The sequence below is a fragment of the Saccostrea echinata genome, unplaced genomic scaffold, assembly GCF_033153115.1.
Source record: "Saccostrea echinata isolate AGI-Se365-2 ecotype Australia unplaced genomic scaffold, CSIRO_AGI_Sech_v1 ptg000002l, whole genome shotgun sequence".
NCBI lineage: Eukaryota > Metazoa > Mollusca > Bivalvia > Ostreida > Ostreidae > Saccostrea > Saccostrea echinata.
Genome location: NW_026889751.1, coordinates 18,703,503 through 18,718,592, shown reverse-complemented (window position 1 = coordinate 18,718,592; position 15,090 = coordinate 18,703,503). Strand labels below are relative to the sequence as shown.

Genomic DNA, 15,090 nt, shown 5'->3' with positions numbered 1-15,090 from the left:
TATATAAACTTGTTTAGCCATATTATTATTATTATTATTATTTTTTTTTTTTTTTGAAATAATGGCCTGCGCCATACTCCTCTTATATGCACAATATTAAAAGGGAAGTAAAGATGTTTGATAAATAAATTCTATTTCAACCCGAAATCTCACCGTGAAAATTTCTTGCTCTTTTAATAAGAGTCGAATAATTAAAATGGATAGTTAGTAAATGCATTGTTATCGATGATAAAAATAATTTAATTTTCAAGAAATAATTATTTCTTACATTATAAAAGGTGAAATTTAAATCAATGAAGTTACAAATAAAAAAAAAAGTCTTATTTTCGAAATTATTTCAAATCCAACTAAAGACATTAAACTTTCATTTTGAATCACTCTAACCTTTATCAGCCTGTTCTGTCTTTTGACTATGCAACCAAAACTATATATAACAAAATATATAATCTTTTTTGCAAGTACCGATCTGTTCATTTTGTTCAAACATCAGTAGGAAATCTCCTTAATTGTATTTTGTTTAACTTATAAAGTATATCATCCTATGAAATAGGTCCACGGTACTACTTTTTTATATTTAAAAGAAAACAATGTACAATGATTTGAAGCCTTGAAGCAATAGGTAATAACTTGAAGAGGGTTGTCTTCGAGCTTTTGAGCAGATTTTTTTGTCTGAACCTTTATTCAGTTAAAACTATTGACTATATTCAGTTAAAACCCTATGATTAAATTCAATACAAAAAGCTTGAGGACCTATATTTTGTGGGGGAAGATTTTTAGAAGAAAATGACAAAATTTTCTCTTTCGAAGTATTTACAGTATTAAGTTTGGATTCTTATTTTTCCATGCAGCCTCCACAGAAAGTTATATTTTCTTAAGTGAACTATTTATGCTGGTCCCAAATTATATATTAAATTAACTGTCATGAATTCTATCATCATATAAGACAAATATAGTGAATATATTGTGAAAGTCCAGAAAAAAATAACCTCAATTTAAGCATAAAATCAAACTTTATTAGTAATATCTAAAAATTAACATCACAAACCTCTACTTTTAATTTTCTTTTCTGGATAAAAGAGAAATTTTAACCATTCTGGTTAAATTCAGTAACATGAAATTACTATCAAATGATTTTATTGCTTGTTAAATTTTAATGCCAGAAAAAATGACATTTTTTAGTGCAGAATGGTCAAATAATTGATCATGCAAAGTAATTTGAAACTTTTTGCTGTCATAAAATTATTAACGTGTCTATTCAAGATAAAATAAGACTATATTTGTTCCAATAACTTATTTGAATAAAAAAAAGATTCAAATGTAGGTGAAAAAATTGATTTATGTGTAAGACATAATTATAGTGCAAAAATGTCATATTAAATGCTTCGTTCCACCAAAAGAAGACCCATTTTTTTTGTTTTGATAAGCAATAGCAAGATTGACATATACATGATAATATTACGTAAAACATCCGTACTAAAGCAATGCATTGGTGACGTGAATGAAAGTTGAAGCAACGATACATTACTGTCACCGTTCGGTATTTAGTATCTACCTTGAGTGGACTGTAGATCACCTAAGCAATTTTTAAATAGGAGGAGGGGCTATCCATCATGCAGTGTCAATCTGGGCATTTTCTTCTCTCTCTCTCTCTCTCTAGAAAGTCGAATATATGTACAATGTATGATATCATTTTACAACAATTACAGCGAATTTAGAGACATATCAAGTAAATATTGTGAGGTCACACAAAAGAATATAAACAGATCTAAGTTGCTCAATTCTACAAATGGCAGACCAACCGAAAATTGTCTTAGACCTGGATTAAATTGATCTCACGATTTAGAACTATTTTATTCACAAGTATATACTTGGACTGACACCGCTTGATGAATGTAAATAATATACAAAATATAAAAAAAATAAATAAATAATAGTACCGATTTTGATGCATCAGATGCGCATTTTGACAAATTACATCTCTTCAGTGATGCTCGTGCCGAAACGTTGGAAATCCAAAAAATTTAAATAAAAAAGACTTAAAAGAGCTGAAAAAAGGTGCCAATGACTGGAGTCAAATATGTGGATTTATATATGAATCTTAATATTAACAGATCAATTGAGGTCAAATCAAGGTTAAAAAAGTCATAACAATGGAAACGATTTTTGTAAAATTCACTATGAGCGCGTGTTTGTCGGCTCATCTTGTAATATGACGTGAGTTTGTTTAATATACAACTACAGTTTTCTTAAAAATAGCCGACACACATGCACTGACTTTGTATTAAGACGTTGAAAAAAGCATTACCCTAATTATCTATTCATATTCCCAAAAAAATCATGTTCCATGCCTTAGACTTTTATTTGGTTTCCCATAAAAAGAATGTTTTACATACATATACCTATCGGGGATAAACAGTAAAGTTATTCGTGATTTATATTACCGAAAGAGATATTTTTATTAAACTTCAATTTACAGCCATTTCAGGACTCTTAGGTCCACTCATTCTTTGGACAATGGATGATAAAATAAGAACTTAAAATTTAGGAATGTGGGTTTGATACAATATGTAATGAATACAATAATGTAAGTTTTTCTTTCTCGCCACTTTGAAAGACTGCTATGAAGCACATGCATTTTCATTGAAATCCGTCAATAATTTTACTTCCATTGTTTCTCTAGTCACCACGTTTATCTGTATATTCTTTCCTAACACAACCCTACAACTGAACAAAAAACAGTTTGTAGTCAGAATTATTTCTGTAACTTGTTTTTACACAAGCTTCAATATTCAAGAGCTTTGTATAACATGAAATAGACATAATAAAGTCAATGATTCAATATTCTTACACGCAATCATTAATTTCTACAAGTACGGTAGAATTTGGATTCTTTTTCCATGATTTCCATATTTTGTCATTCATTTTTTCCGGATATGGATTCCATTTCCCATTATTATCTTTCCACATCCACTGATTCAATGCTTTCGGGTCATCTATCTTTACATCTGATGAAAATTCCCTCTCTGGTTTGTCGTTTTTGAAGTATTTACCTTTAGGTACTTTCAATAAACGTGTAGGACTTTCTGGTGGACAATCGATACCCAGTTGTTCAAAGCCCATTGATTCATACTTTGAGTCTATATTCGAATTGGGTTCTTCTGTAATTGTTTAGAATTCAATATTTATTTCTTATGATAAAAATAAGAAAACTTAGGTAAATATAATTGATTACACCTTTAAAAGTATATAAATACCTTTTCGAAAACAAAGTTCCCTCGAGTTTGGGAATGATCCTGTTCGTATCATTGAAAAAGCATCTCTGGAGGCTTTCAGTAAATATTCGCGCACCTCCTTTGAAAATGGATCACTATATTCAAAGTTGATAAGAAATGCAAGATTTGACATATTAATTATCTGTTTCAATACAAGTTTCCCCGTCACCAAGCACATTTCATGATAAATGCTTTACCTTATGTTTTATACACCGAAAAGATATAAAACCAGTTGCGAATAGCAAGAGATATTCATTATCATTGTCAAAAAATATGCTGAGATAAAAAAAAAAAAAATCACCTTATCTGAAGATCCAGTTTCCCATCGTATCCAAATCTATATTCCTTTTTATTGCCGTTCGACCATCTGACCTATCAAAAAAGGTATTAATGACTATTTACAAGCTCAACATTTGCCTTATATTATACACAAGAGGCCCATGGGCCTCCTGTTCTTCATCAGCAGATTTTCCCCTTTATATTCTTATATAAAACTTTGATCACAATTTGTGGCCTCACCCTAATCCTAGGGATCATGAATTAAAAAAGAAAATGAATCTACACAATCTGAGGATGCTTTCGTATAAATATGACTAGTTATGGCTTTGTTGTTCTTGAGAAGATTAAAAAAAACCCTGTTTATTTGTTTGTAAAACTGTGATCACTTATATGACCCAACCCTAACCTTGGGGTTATGATTCTAACAAATTTGAATCCACACTATCTGAAGATGCTTCCATATAAATGATTTATCATGGTTTTGCTGCTCTTGGGGACATAGATTTTAAAGATTTTTTCTATGATATCCTATGTAAATCTTTGATTATCCATGTTGGCACTATCCTATGGGGGTCATGATTTGAACAAACTTGAATCTACACCATCTGAAGATTCTTCCATATAAATATGTATAATCATAAGGTTTCTGTTCTTGAGAAGAAAATTTTTAAAAAGATTTTTCCTATGTATTCCAACGTAAAACATTAATAGCCAATTGTGACCCAACTTACCTCCGGGGTCCTGATTTGCACAGATTTGAATCTACACTACCTGGGAATGTTGTCATATAGATATATAACTAACCGTGCCTTTGTAATTCTTGAGAACTAGATTTTTAACCATGTATTCCTAGGTAAAATTTAGTTTGCTATTGTGGTCCCATTCTAGCCCCAGGGGTCATGATTTGGACAAATTTAAGTCGATTTTAAGAATTTATTCAACCATGTCCAACTTTTTTGTCATCATGGGCAGCTGCTTTTTTGATAAAAATGAAACTCGTAAATCTACATGGCTAACATTTGGTCATTTACAAAATTATTTTGCTAAAAAGCATTTTGATTGTACTCACAAGTACTCCAAAGTTGATATGAAAAAGATGCTTGATTTTCTATAATTTTCAATATATATGTAGTTTTTGGAGATCATTCTTCCAACAATGTTTTGGAGTTTTCATTGACCAGTATTAACTGCGCCCCGTTATTAGCAGACCCATTTTTTTGTTTTCATATGAAGAAGAATTTACTCAAAATCTTCTACATGAAAAGAAATGTCTTGCTGTCTCCTGGAGAATTTTTTTCTTAGCCCTAGGTTTCAATATGTTTCACTCCTTTTTTTATTGTACGCGTCTAAAGTCCAAAGAAGTGGAAATAGACCGAGGATTTTGATACAATCTTCGAAAAAATAAGCGGAAATCCAATGTTCTTTAAAATTCGCGTGACCTTGACATGGAGGATAAAACGATGTGGTACATGTATATATAACCTCTGCTTTTCCGGTACTTACATTTTGCATTCTTTGGTTGCTTTACATTGCAGTAGAGTTTGTCTTTGCTATACTAATATACAGACCCTGAAACGTGCTACTACCCCACACGCACGCTGCACGAACGGTACACGCTCGCTACACGGTTTGCACGAAACGCTGCACGGTTTACACGAAACGCTACACGGTTTGCACGAAACGCTACACGGTTTACACGAAACGCTTTGCACGAAAGGCTGCACGGTTTACACGAAAGCCTGCACGAAACGCTTTGTACACGTTTCTCGCACGCTTTGGCCTCGATCTGGATTTTCTATTCGGAATCTCTCGGACTTTATTTCAATTATTACGGATTAATCAAAGATTAGTTAAGAATTGCAATCATTCAGATTAAGATTAAAAGTCGCTACACCAGTACTATATTAACAGGTAAAATACTCAATCTTCGGTTGTAATTAATTAATACAGATGTAGTTATCATTGAGTATGTGCCCGCTCGGTGAAATGCTTATCATCGTCTATGTACAAACCTTTTTAAATAGACTCATACATGCCAACTTTCCCGATTTAGGCGGGATCCTCCCGATTTTACCCTTTGATCCCGCTCTCCCGATCGGGAGAGCAAAATTGCCCTAAAATCCCGATTTGAAAGAAATTCACCCTAAAATTTCCGATTTTCAGAGTTTCCCTACCGCAATATTTTGTCAATCGGGATTAGAATATCAGACTTGTTTATTCAATGCACACAGATTAGTCCTTTGTTTATTTAACTCAGACAGAGGTGTTAATTAGCCACAGGAAATCACTTCTCACTTGAACGCACACAGCTGTCCAGGTACAGGTAACATATAGCCTGGAGCAGTTAGGGTATTAAACTTTTCAGTCAGAAGGGGTATGCATAGTGAAACACATAGATTTAGGGGTTAATTAAATATCATTTTATTAAAAACAAAAATTAAATACAGTGATATGATAAACTATCAACAAAATCGGAATTAACACTGATTAATCCTTGTTGATCGTTTCTTAAAAACGAAAGTAGAAAACAACAAAGCATAGCTGCTGATTTTATCTGCTTGTAATAAAAATATTGTAAATTTTACCGGTTAAAATGAGATAAAAATAATTTAGATGAAACAAAAAAGTCTTATACCTCAAGTACACTGAATCCCCCCCCCCCCCCCCATGTAATATGACAAGGGAATACCCACACGACACTGCCAGGATTAATATGAAAAAGTTCATCATGATTATAACAATTTTAATTTTTGTTTTGGATAGGGGGTATCCTTGTTATAAATAATTGATGATCTCAAGAGTAAATTCATTTCTTCAAATTGTTTTGTGTGTGTGATAAAATTAATCACCATGATGTCTACTTATTAATAGGGAATAAAATGACACTTCTATTTAAAGTACATACCACAAACAAATTTTCCTATCTCTCTCTCTCTCTCTCTCTCTCTCTCACTCACACACACTCACACACACAATGCATTGCAATTTTTCAATATTTCTTTCAATTTAATGTCTAATAAGGAAATTCTAATTGTGTAAAATGTAAATATAGAATTTAACAAATGTTTCCCAGAAGCTGTACAGTAACAAAACCTTATATATATATTTCTAAAACTTTGCAAAAAAATTTATTTGAACTAAAAGTTGTACATTTTCACCAAATTATGTGTCTTTTTCAAACATAATGTTGTTAAACTAAAAAGATATTTGAATTTTGGAAGGAAAAAAATTTGTTTGTATTATTTATTCTTAAATTGTATTAACAAGTGATATTGATATTATAAATTAAAAAAAAAAATGGGATAAACATTTATTTTCACGACAAAATGTCGCGAATTTAAAGCTTTGAAAATTGTCGTCACGCGCAAAATCCCCCATGGGAATTTTCAAAAGTTGGCATGTATGTAGACTCTAAATTACGCACTGAAAAAAAAATAATTATATTTGTAATTCATAATCTTTTATAGCATCCAATGTTTTTACAATTATCCTATAGTTTGATATTAAAAAGTCGTTTCATTACTGACAAATAAACTCAGTTATTGATTTGAAAAAAAAATGATTAAATTGCGTATGGTTTTTGAAAGCGAATCGATTTTCTTTTCTTTCTTTTTTAATTATTGATTGATTTATTCATTTTTTGATTTATAAAAAAATATATATTCATTGGATTAGATTAGGTTCTGTTTATAATTTGAAAAAGTGACATGTAAACTACATTGTGCAGGAAGGGGGGGGGGGGTAGATTACCGAGATCTTGCTGTTGTATATTCAAATCTATACACGGTTAAATATAACGGGCACTTGTTTCAGTTAGTATAACATTGGGGGAAATATTATTATAGAAACAGGTGCCCATTCTAAGAAAATAAAAGGATATCCTGAGGGACCAGATACATGTAATTCATTAAATGCACTTTATTCAGAATGATAAATAATCGTTTCATTACAGAGTTAAACTTTATCATAAAATTTTATACAGTAGAGAAGCCGGGGAGAAAGGTATTGTAATTCTTTAGTTCTCGTTTGAGGCATTGTGTTTATCAAATAAAAACAATATATCCACCACCTTGTAAAATCCTTGATTTCAAACCCCGTCTGGACAATTAAAAAAAAGTAATCAAAAGTCGCGGCTTTTAGTAATACATTCAATATACATGTATGTACATGTCCTATGTCCTATAAACTAAAAATTATGTTCTGTATTTGCGTGATTAATAAAACAACTAATAATTATACTGTACTCAAGATTTATTTCTATATATTTTTTTTATTCGCGAATACACTGGCAAATTAATACACTGTTTACAGACAATCGGATAAATTTAAGAAATAAAATCCACGGACCGTATTGATTTGTACCCATTAAATACTAATAAAACGATTTAATTTCACTAATCAAAATCAATCGTTATTGTCCCGTGTCATCTTAGCTATGATTGACAAGAGATAATAACAGAACAAGTTTTCAGTTCCCGGCACGAGGTGCCCGTGATCGCTTTTGTGAATGACCTTGATCACTGTCGTAAGAAGAGTGTTGGAAGTGTAAAGAAGATTCTAGTATATTTTTAAGGGGTGCATCGGGTGCACCCCGAAAAAAAGCAATAGATTTCTTTAAAAACAGAATTATATATAAAACACTTAACAACAAAAGCTCAGTTTGTGTTTTCATTTGAACATCCCCCCCCCCCCGGAAATAATTTACCCTGTATTTGCCGAAGCATGTGGATTATAATTCATTTATGTGACAATTATTAATCAACCAATTGTATGCATAAAAAGACTATAAATAACTCTTCGTTTCAAAATTATTTGTAACACAATCTTGTGATATAAGAAAATCATGTTCGTTTATAAAGAAAATGAATTAACTGTGCTCCCCGGCCTAGAATTCCCATACTTCACATTTATAGCAACGCACTAAATTTTGTATTTTATTTTTCACGCCTGCCTTATCTATTTAGTATTATTTTGTATTAATCACCCATATGTTCCTGTAATCTTTATATACCATAATTGTAAAATGTGAAGAGACTCAAATGAATGAATGAAAAGAACAAGACCGGATTCTTGGTGAATTTTCTTTTTTTTAAAAAATGTTTAGTATTGCCCCCTTTAAAAAATGTATTGAATCAAATACCTCTAAATTGATGTACATATAATTAATTACTTTGAACATATTTTATGTCCATCTTTATTTTTTAAAAAAAGGAAGAAAAACAAACAAATATGTAATACATTACCGAGTAATTTTATTTAATTTGTTGTTTCCGTATTTTTATTTTATACCACCGGTAATATATGCGAATAATATTACTTACAAACAACACAGAATGACATGTTGATCCATCAATATCCATATTTAAAATAAAATGACTTCCGAATGAATCCTACACGTTTTTCACACGATTCTTGCACGAAAGTCGCACGTTTCTCACACGGTTCTTACACGAAAGTCGCACGTTTCTCACACGCTTCTCGCACGCTCGCTACACGGTTTGCACGAAACGCTTTGGAGCTTACACGAAACGCTGCACGGTTTACACGAAACGCTACACGGTTTGCACGAAACGCTGCACGGTTTACACGAAACGCTACACGGTTTGCACGAAACGAAAAGCGCACGAAAGTCACACGCTTTTTTGGGGTAGTAGCACGTTTCAGGGTCTGTATATTCTAAAAAATCTCTTGATTTATCATAGAAATATCATAAAAGAAACATATGATTTTGGCTCATTATAATGCTATAATGCTTTAATTTCCGTATTTATAAACTCTTTCCGATCTTACATAATGTGAACAAATAAAGACGTACTTTGACACTTCCATTCCTTCTGACTTTATAAACAGATCCCATATTTCCTTCACCACCATCTTGATTACCCCATTTCCAGTCTGGACCTTTTGAAATTCAAAAAATCATCCTAAAATATATATAGTTATCAAAAAAAGATAGTTAACGAAAATTTATTAAAAAGAAGGAAATTGTAACCTCGCACAACCAAACAACCGGTGCCAATTATCTCGCCCTCCTCTAAAACCCTTGGTATTTCACACACTATGACGTCATATATATCCCTCTCTATCGATGTTGTTCCGTACCTGTAGATTTTTCTAACACCGTTGTCCCACTCTACTTTTAGCCATCCGGCTGTAGAAAATAAATATCTATTTTTATTTTCACCTTGGAACTCCAGCTGAATTAGCGCTTTGCATACGCTTATAGCTTATAGCTAACGCGTGTATAACGAATTAACGCTTTTCATTCTCCATGGTTTTAAAATAGATTGTAAACACAACGGGTATAGTTAATTACATGTACGTTTGTAACGAAGCAAAATCGTTCGTCCTGGCACTTCGTTATAAGCGTGTTTTACTGTATACCGACGGAAGAAAGTTACTATGTATATTCACAAGCTGCGATATGTGATAATCAAGATAACATAATGGAGAACTGCACAAGAAAGCTAAACTGGAATAACAGGAAAAACACAATAATGATGTCGGAGCATCTTTTGTTTAAAAATCATGAAAATCGTGTGCAAGATATCAAACACACATGCTTTATTGATAATATTTACTTCTCTTTGAATATTTTGTGACCGTGCCTGGACCATAACTGTCTTGGTCTCTCCATTTCCAGTCTGGTCCCCGCTTTACTCTGGAACCTAACTCGGGCATGCAAGGATCTCTCTTTTCGTAATCACTATCACTAGAATCGCTGTCATCCGAGTGTAAAGGCTCGGTTTTGTAAAGGGATTTCTTCATACATATTTCAAATATGTCTTCCTAGATAATAAAAAAATAGCTTAAGATTTTAATCAATTCAAGTTATCAATTTGTTGATCAATTTTTTATTTAGGATTTTCACCTTTTATATAATGTTTGAGTAAAAACACACTGTATAACTTATAATATGAAAATGTTGCACTGTATATTTTCCTAAAGAAATCCTATAATCTATGTTTTATTTTGTGTTGTTTTTTTATTACTTCTGGAACCATAAACAACCATGAACGTTTATGGATAACCCTGCAGCAAGATTAATAGTCTGAAGCATTAGGCGCTAGATCTAGGATCTGAAGTTAGGAGGCACAACTATTCTGACAACGGATCTGGGACCGCCTGGCAGTGCCCCGGAAGCATTAAATTCAAGAGATTTGGTAGAGCAATAATAAAGTCTTCTAAGTGTTCTTTTTAAAATTCCATGTCATCATGATTAATGTTTGGAATTCATAAAATCATGAATATTTTAATATTTATGAAAACAAAGCTTGGGAATCAAACTTCCATACGTTTTAACCTTGCAAAACCAAAGAAATAAAGCCATAACTTAATTATCTTAAATTTGACATATTTTCTTTCGGGGGACGGGATGGGGTGGGGGTTAATTCCTCCGATAATTGTTAATAGTTAGATATTTAATTTGCTTTTAATTTTCTAGGTCTTCAAATCTTTGCTATTATGTTGGAAGAGAAGGACGAATATCTTAGATTTCGTTTTAATTTGACTTCCTATATATTGGCACGTTCCTACTTTATGAAAAAAAAACTTAAGTAACGGTGGCACAATTTTCTTCGGAAGAGATTAGAAATTTCGTAATGAATAAAGCACTGAACTGTACATATTGAGTACCATGAATTTTAATAGGGTTCATATGTTTCCAAATTTTCCATAAATGCAGATAACTATTTCTGTTTAAAGATATAGGAATACAAATGACTGGTACCTGGTCCATTTCGGTGAATATCTTTCCAGGGCATTTGAACGACAATTCAGAAAGTAGCAATCCTTTATCTGTCAATGGTTGCTTATTTGAAGAAGATATCACTGAAGCTGCTCTCTGTAGATACAAATGACACATAATTACCATTTTGATATCAAATTCCTCAAACAACGTACTTTATTGATACGTAAATTGTCAAAACAAAATTTCCAAAATACGTTCTTTTTCTCTGACAGCTAGCGGAGGACATATATATTTGTTGCAAAATTAAAAAAAAAAGTTAACCTGTCGCTTTCTGGCAATAGTATTCTTCAAAGCATTAAAAGCCCAATTACTTTAATTCGTTTAAAACTGGTCTGTTTATATTAGTATTACAAATACCAATGGTTTTAAATACTAATTCTAGTATTTTTATACTATTTATATTCTACATTGTGACTGGTCATATAATGTCAAACTATCAAAACTTGATCTGTGATTGATCCGGAGATGACGTTTACAATTATCATTAATTTAAGAAAAAAGTTATCATTCTTAGAGTTTCATTTAATTTATTTCTTATATTAATCTCTACCTAATTTTTATTCATGTTACGTAGAAAAATTTTCACTATTTAGACTTTGTTATGGAAGTGCAATATAACGTACATGTACGACGTCATGTGACGTCACAGTCTAGACCTTCCAAAGTCTCGTTCGGTTTCTTTTCCTTACCAAGAAAGTTTGATCACGTGAAAACCATCATGTTATTTAAAACTGAATGTCAAATAAATACAAGTTTTTTTTAAAGATTAGGTATGTGTTGACAATATGGAATATCCAAGAGATATTGGTCAAAACTCAAATTTAACACTATGAAGTCATTGATTCTGGCATGTTCTTATTACAAACACTATCTGCAGTCCTATCAAATTTCAAATCTTAGACTATTATATGCACAGGATGTGTGTTCGACGGAGTATATAGTCTCCTTTCGAGGCAGATGATTCAGACTACGCTCACATTAGAAATATGTTGTAAAGGTGAACTAAGAGTAACGCAGAGACATATAATGAATATTGTAGTAAAAATAATAATACTTTTACAAACTTAAAAGACATTGTATATATAGTTATAGTAATGCATAAATTAAGCAGAAAGGGATATGAATTTATTACAGAGTTCTTTTTTCTTTTCAGGAACATATGTAAATAAAAAAGGCATTTTCAAATACCAGATTTCTGGAATATCTTGCAAACTGTCTGGCTTCATATGGATGAACTATCTTCCCACCTCTGGACAAAGCACATAAAAACTCTTAGGTATATCTAGAATCAATTAATGTTAGTTGTAAGTTAGCAGTTTGGTAACTTTGACTTTTTGTTGACACATCAAAGAAAATTACAAACCATGTCAGGATTTTTTCCTATTGGTATGCAAAACACAGGGCTTCTTCTTCCAACTCGTCTAACTACCTGATGAAGATGATCTTTTGCCTACAATATTTACCTTTTCTTAATAATTTGTTTTTCCACCACTACCGTTAATGACATTTAAACAGTTAGTGATCTTTTTATTATTTTTTTTTCAAAATACCTGATCTGTTTCATTGAACGATGAGTCATTTTCATCACTCATGATATAGAAATCTGTAGGACGACCATCCGAAATAAGAATTATGCGAGGACGAACATTAAAGTCCCCCATCTTCAACGCATGACCTATATATAAAATTATATATATATATATATATATATATATATATATATATATATATATATATATATATATATATATATATATATATATATATATATATATATATATATAAGTAAAAGTAAAGCAAAACGTTATGCATTGTAATGTACATTTAAAACATCTTTACTTTTCGTTAAGCAGCTTACTTGCTTCATCGTTAGTGGATTCAATACAAAGTAGGAACGCTGCTGTTAATGGGGATAAACCTTCACATTCAACATTTTCTGAAAACAAAAATAGTAAAAGATAATAAATTATTCAGATGATTTTCATTTATTCCGAAATTCAAATTTAATAATCATGTTCAAAGGGGAAAATTCCGAAGGATATACAGGATGATAAAATACGTTGTAGTATTGAATGTGAATTATTCACACTTGAACTATAATTTACAGGAACATGTAAATTGCAGTATTTGTAAGTGTTTCCAGGACAGCATATATATAACATTGAGTGAATTAAACGTTGCATCATATGAACTTCATTGTAGAATCTAAGCATTTTATTGATTAATTAAGGGATGATGAGAGGGTATAATGTATAGCATTAATTTTTTTTTCACCTAGACACTTTATCAAATCAGAATACTGATTTGAGAAATAATGTTGAAATCTGGTGCATTTCCCACAAACAATGACAGCCACGTTTTCATCTTCATCTGGGTGATCTGCATACTCTGTAAAATGAACATTTTTCTATAGATTATGTATTTATGCCGTCATTTTAGAAGCATTATTATTTCTTTTTTTTAAAATAAAAAGAATGTGCTTGATGGAACTTCTATGCAATTTATAGTGTTAGATATCCCTTGTTTCTATTATGGTGCTTACACATCGGCAAGCATTCAATTTTGAAATAAAGATGTCTGCAAACTGTTATATTCTGTAACATATCTCACCATTTACTATTGTACAAAATGTTTCCTTCATTTGCATGAAGCCTTCGTCACCAAGACTTGAGGAGGTATCGAGTATGAATATATTACAAGGTCCTTTACCATGTTGTTGTCTACGATCACGATCTTTACAAAAGTATAGTAAGCACTATTAACATGTTGTTAAAAACATTCATAATTTAAATTATTGAATAAAATATCCATTTCATGGATTGGTACAGGGAAACACTTACTATTTTTAGCATCAATGAGTGATTGTTCCTTCCAATACTTTTCGCCATTTTTCAAACCAAAATCCATCCGTAAAAAAAAGAAATTTTAGACTGTCCACTCAAACCTGATAAATCTATGCATAAATTAACACAATTGAAATCTAAAACAAATTTGTTTTACCTCTTACTTTAGTACGGAATGTTTCTAATATCTGTAATTTAAACTATACATGATTCAATCATATTTGTATTTCCGTTTTCAACAGATTCTAGGAAAAAGTTTGTTACCATTTTTAATAGTACTATTATATGAAAATAATTTGAGGGACGGAACAAACTTTCCCTTTCATTTCCGTCTGCTATACTCTATGTGCAGAGTTTTCATAAGTTTATCTGAAAGCTTGCCAAGGGAAGAAAATGTAGATAAACAAAAGTTTGTAATCACTGAAAGCTTCATATTCCAGTTCAAACATTTGCAACACTTAAATTATAATGATACAACATTGAAGTTTTTTGTGTTGCAAACTAATAAAGTAAGGAAGACGTCGAATTTTTTTTACTGACCCAGCATTAAATCAATTTCTCAGGAGAAATTTACAGATTAAAGGAGCACTTTCAATTCATGACTTAATATATAAATTGTTCACAAGCAAGCAATTGATTGGCCTCTTTAAAATTCTGGAATTTTTTTTATGAAATATAAAAATATTGATTGTGGTTGTCACAATAGAACAATACGTTTTTAGTTTGTGTCCGATTAAGGGTACTGATTAATTATTTTACATTTCTTTGGGTCAATTTTTATTTTTTCAAAGAAATGTTTTGGATCGTCGGGATATTTTTCATTATTTTCCTTCTATTTATATACATATCAATTGGAAATGGACATGCAGCAAATTAAAGATACATGTAATTTATTAACAACGTAGAAATTGTCCTTCAATAAATAAATTTTCCGTTGTTATTACAT

General features: G+C 31.2%; 1 pseudogene; it reads right to left on the bottom strand.

Annotated features, from left to right (window-relative positions):
* Positions 1–3,569: 3,569 nt before the first annotated feature.
* Positions 3,570–14,223, bottom strand: LOC133178096 (uncharacterized; annotated as a pseudogene).
* Positions 14,224–15,090: the final 867 nt, after the last annotated feature.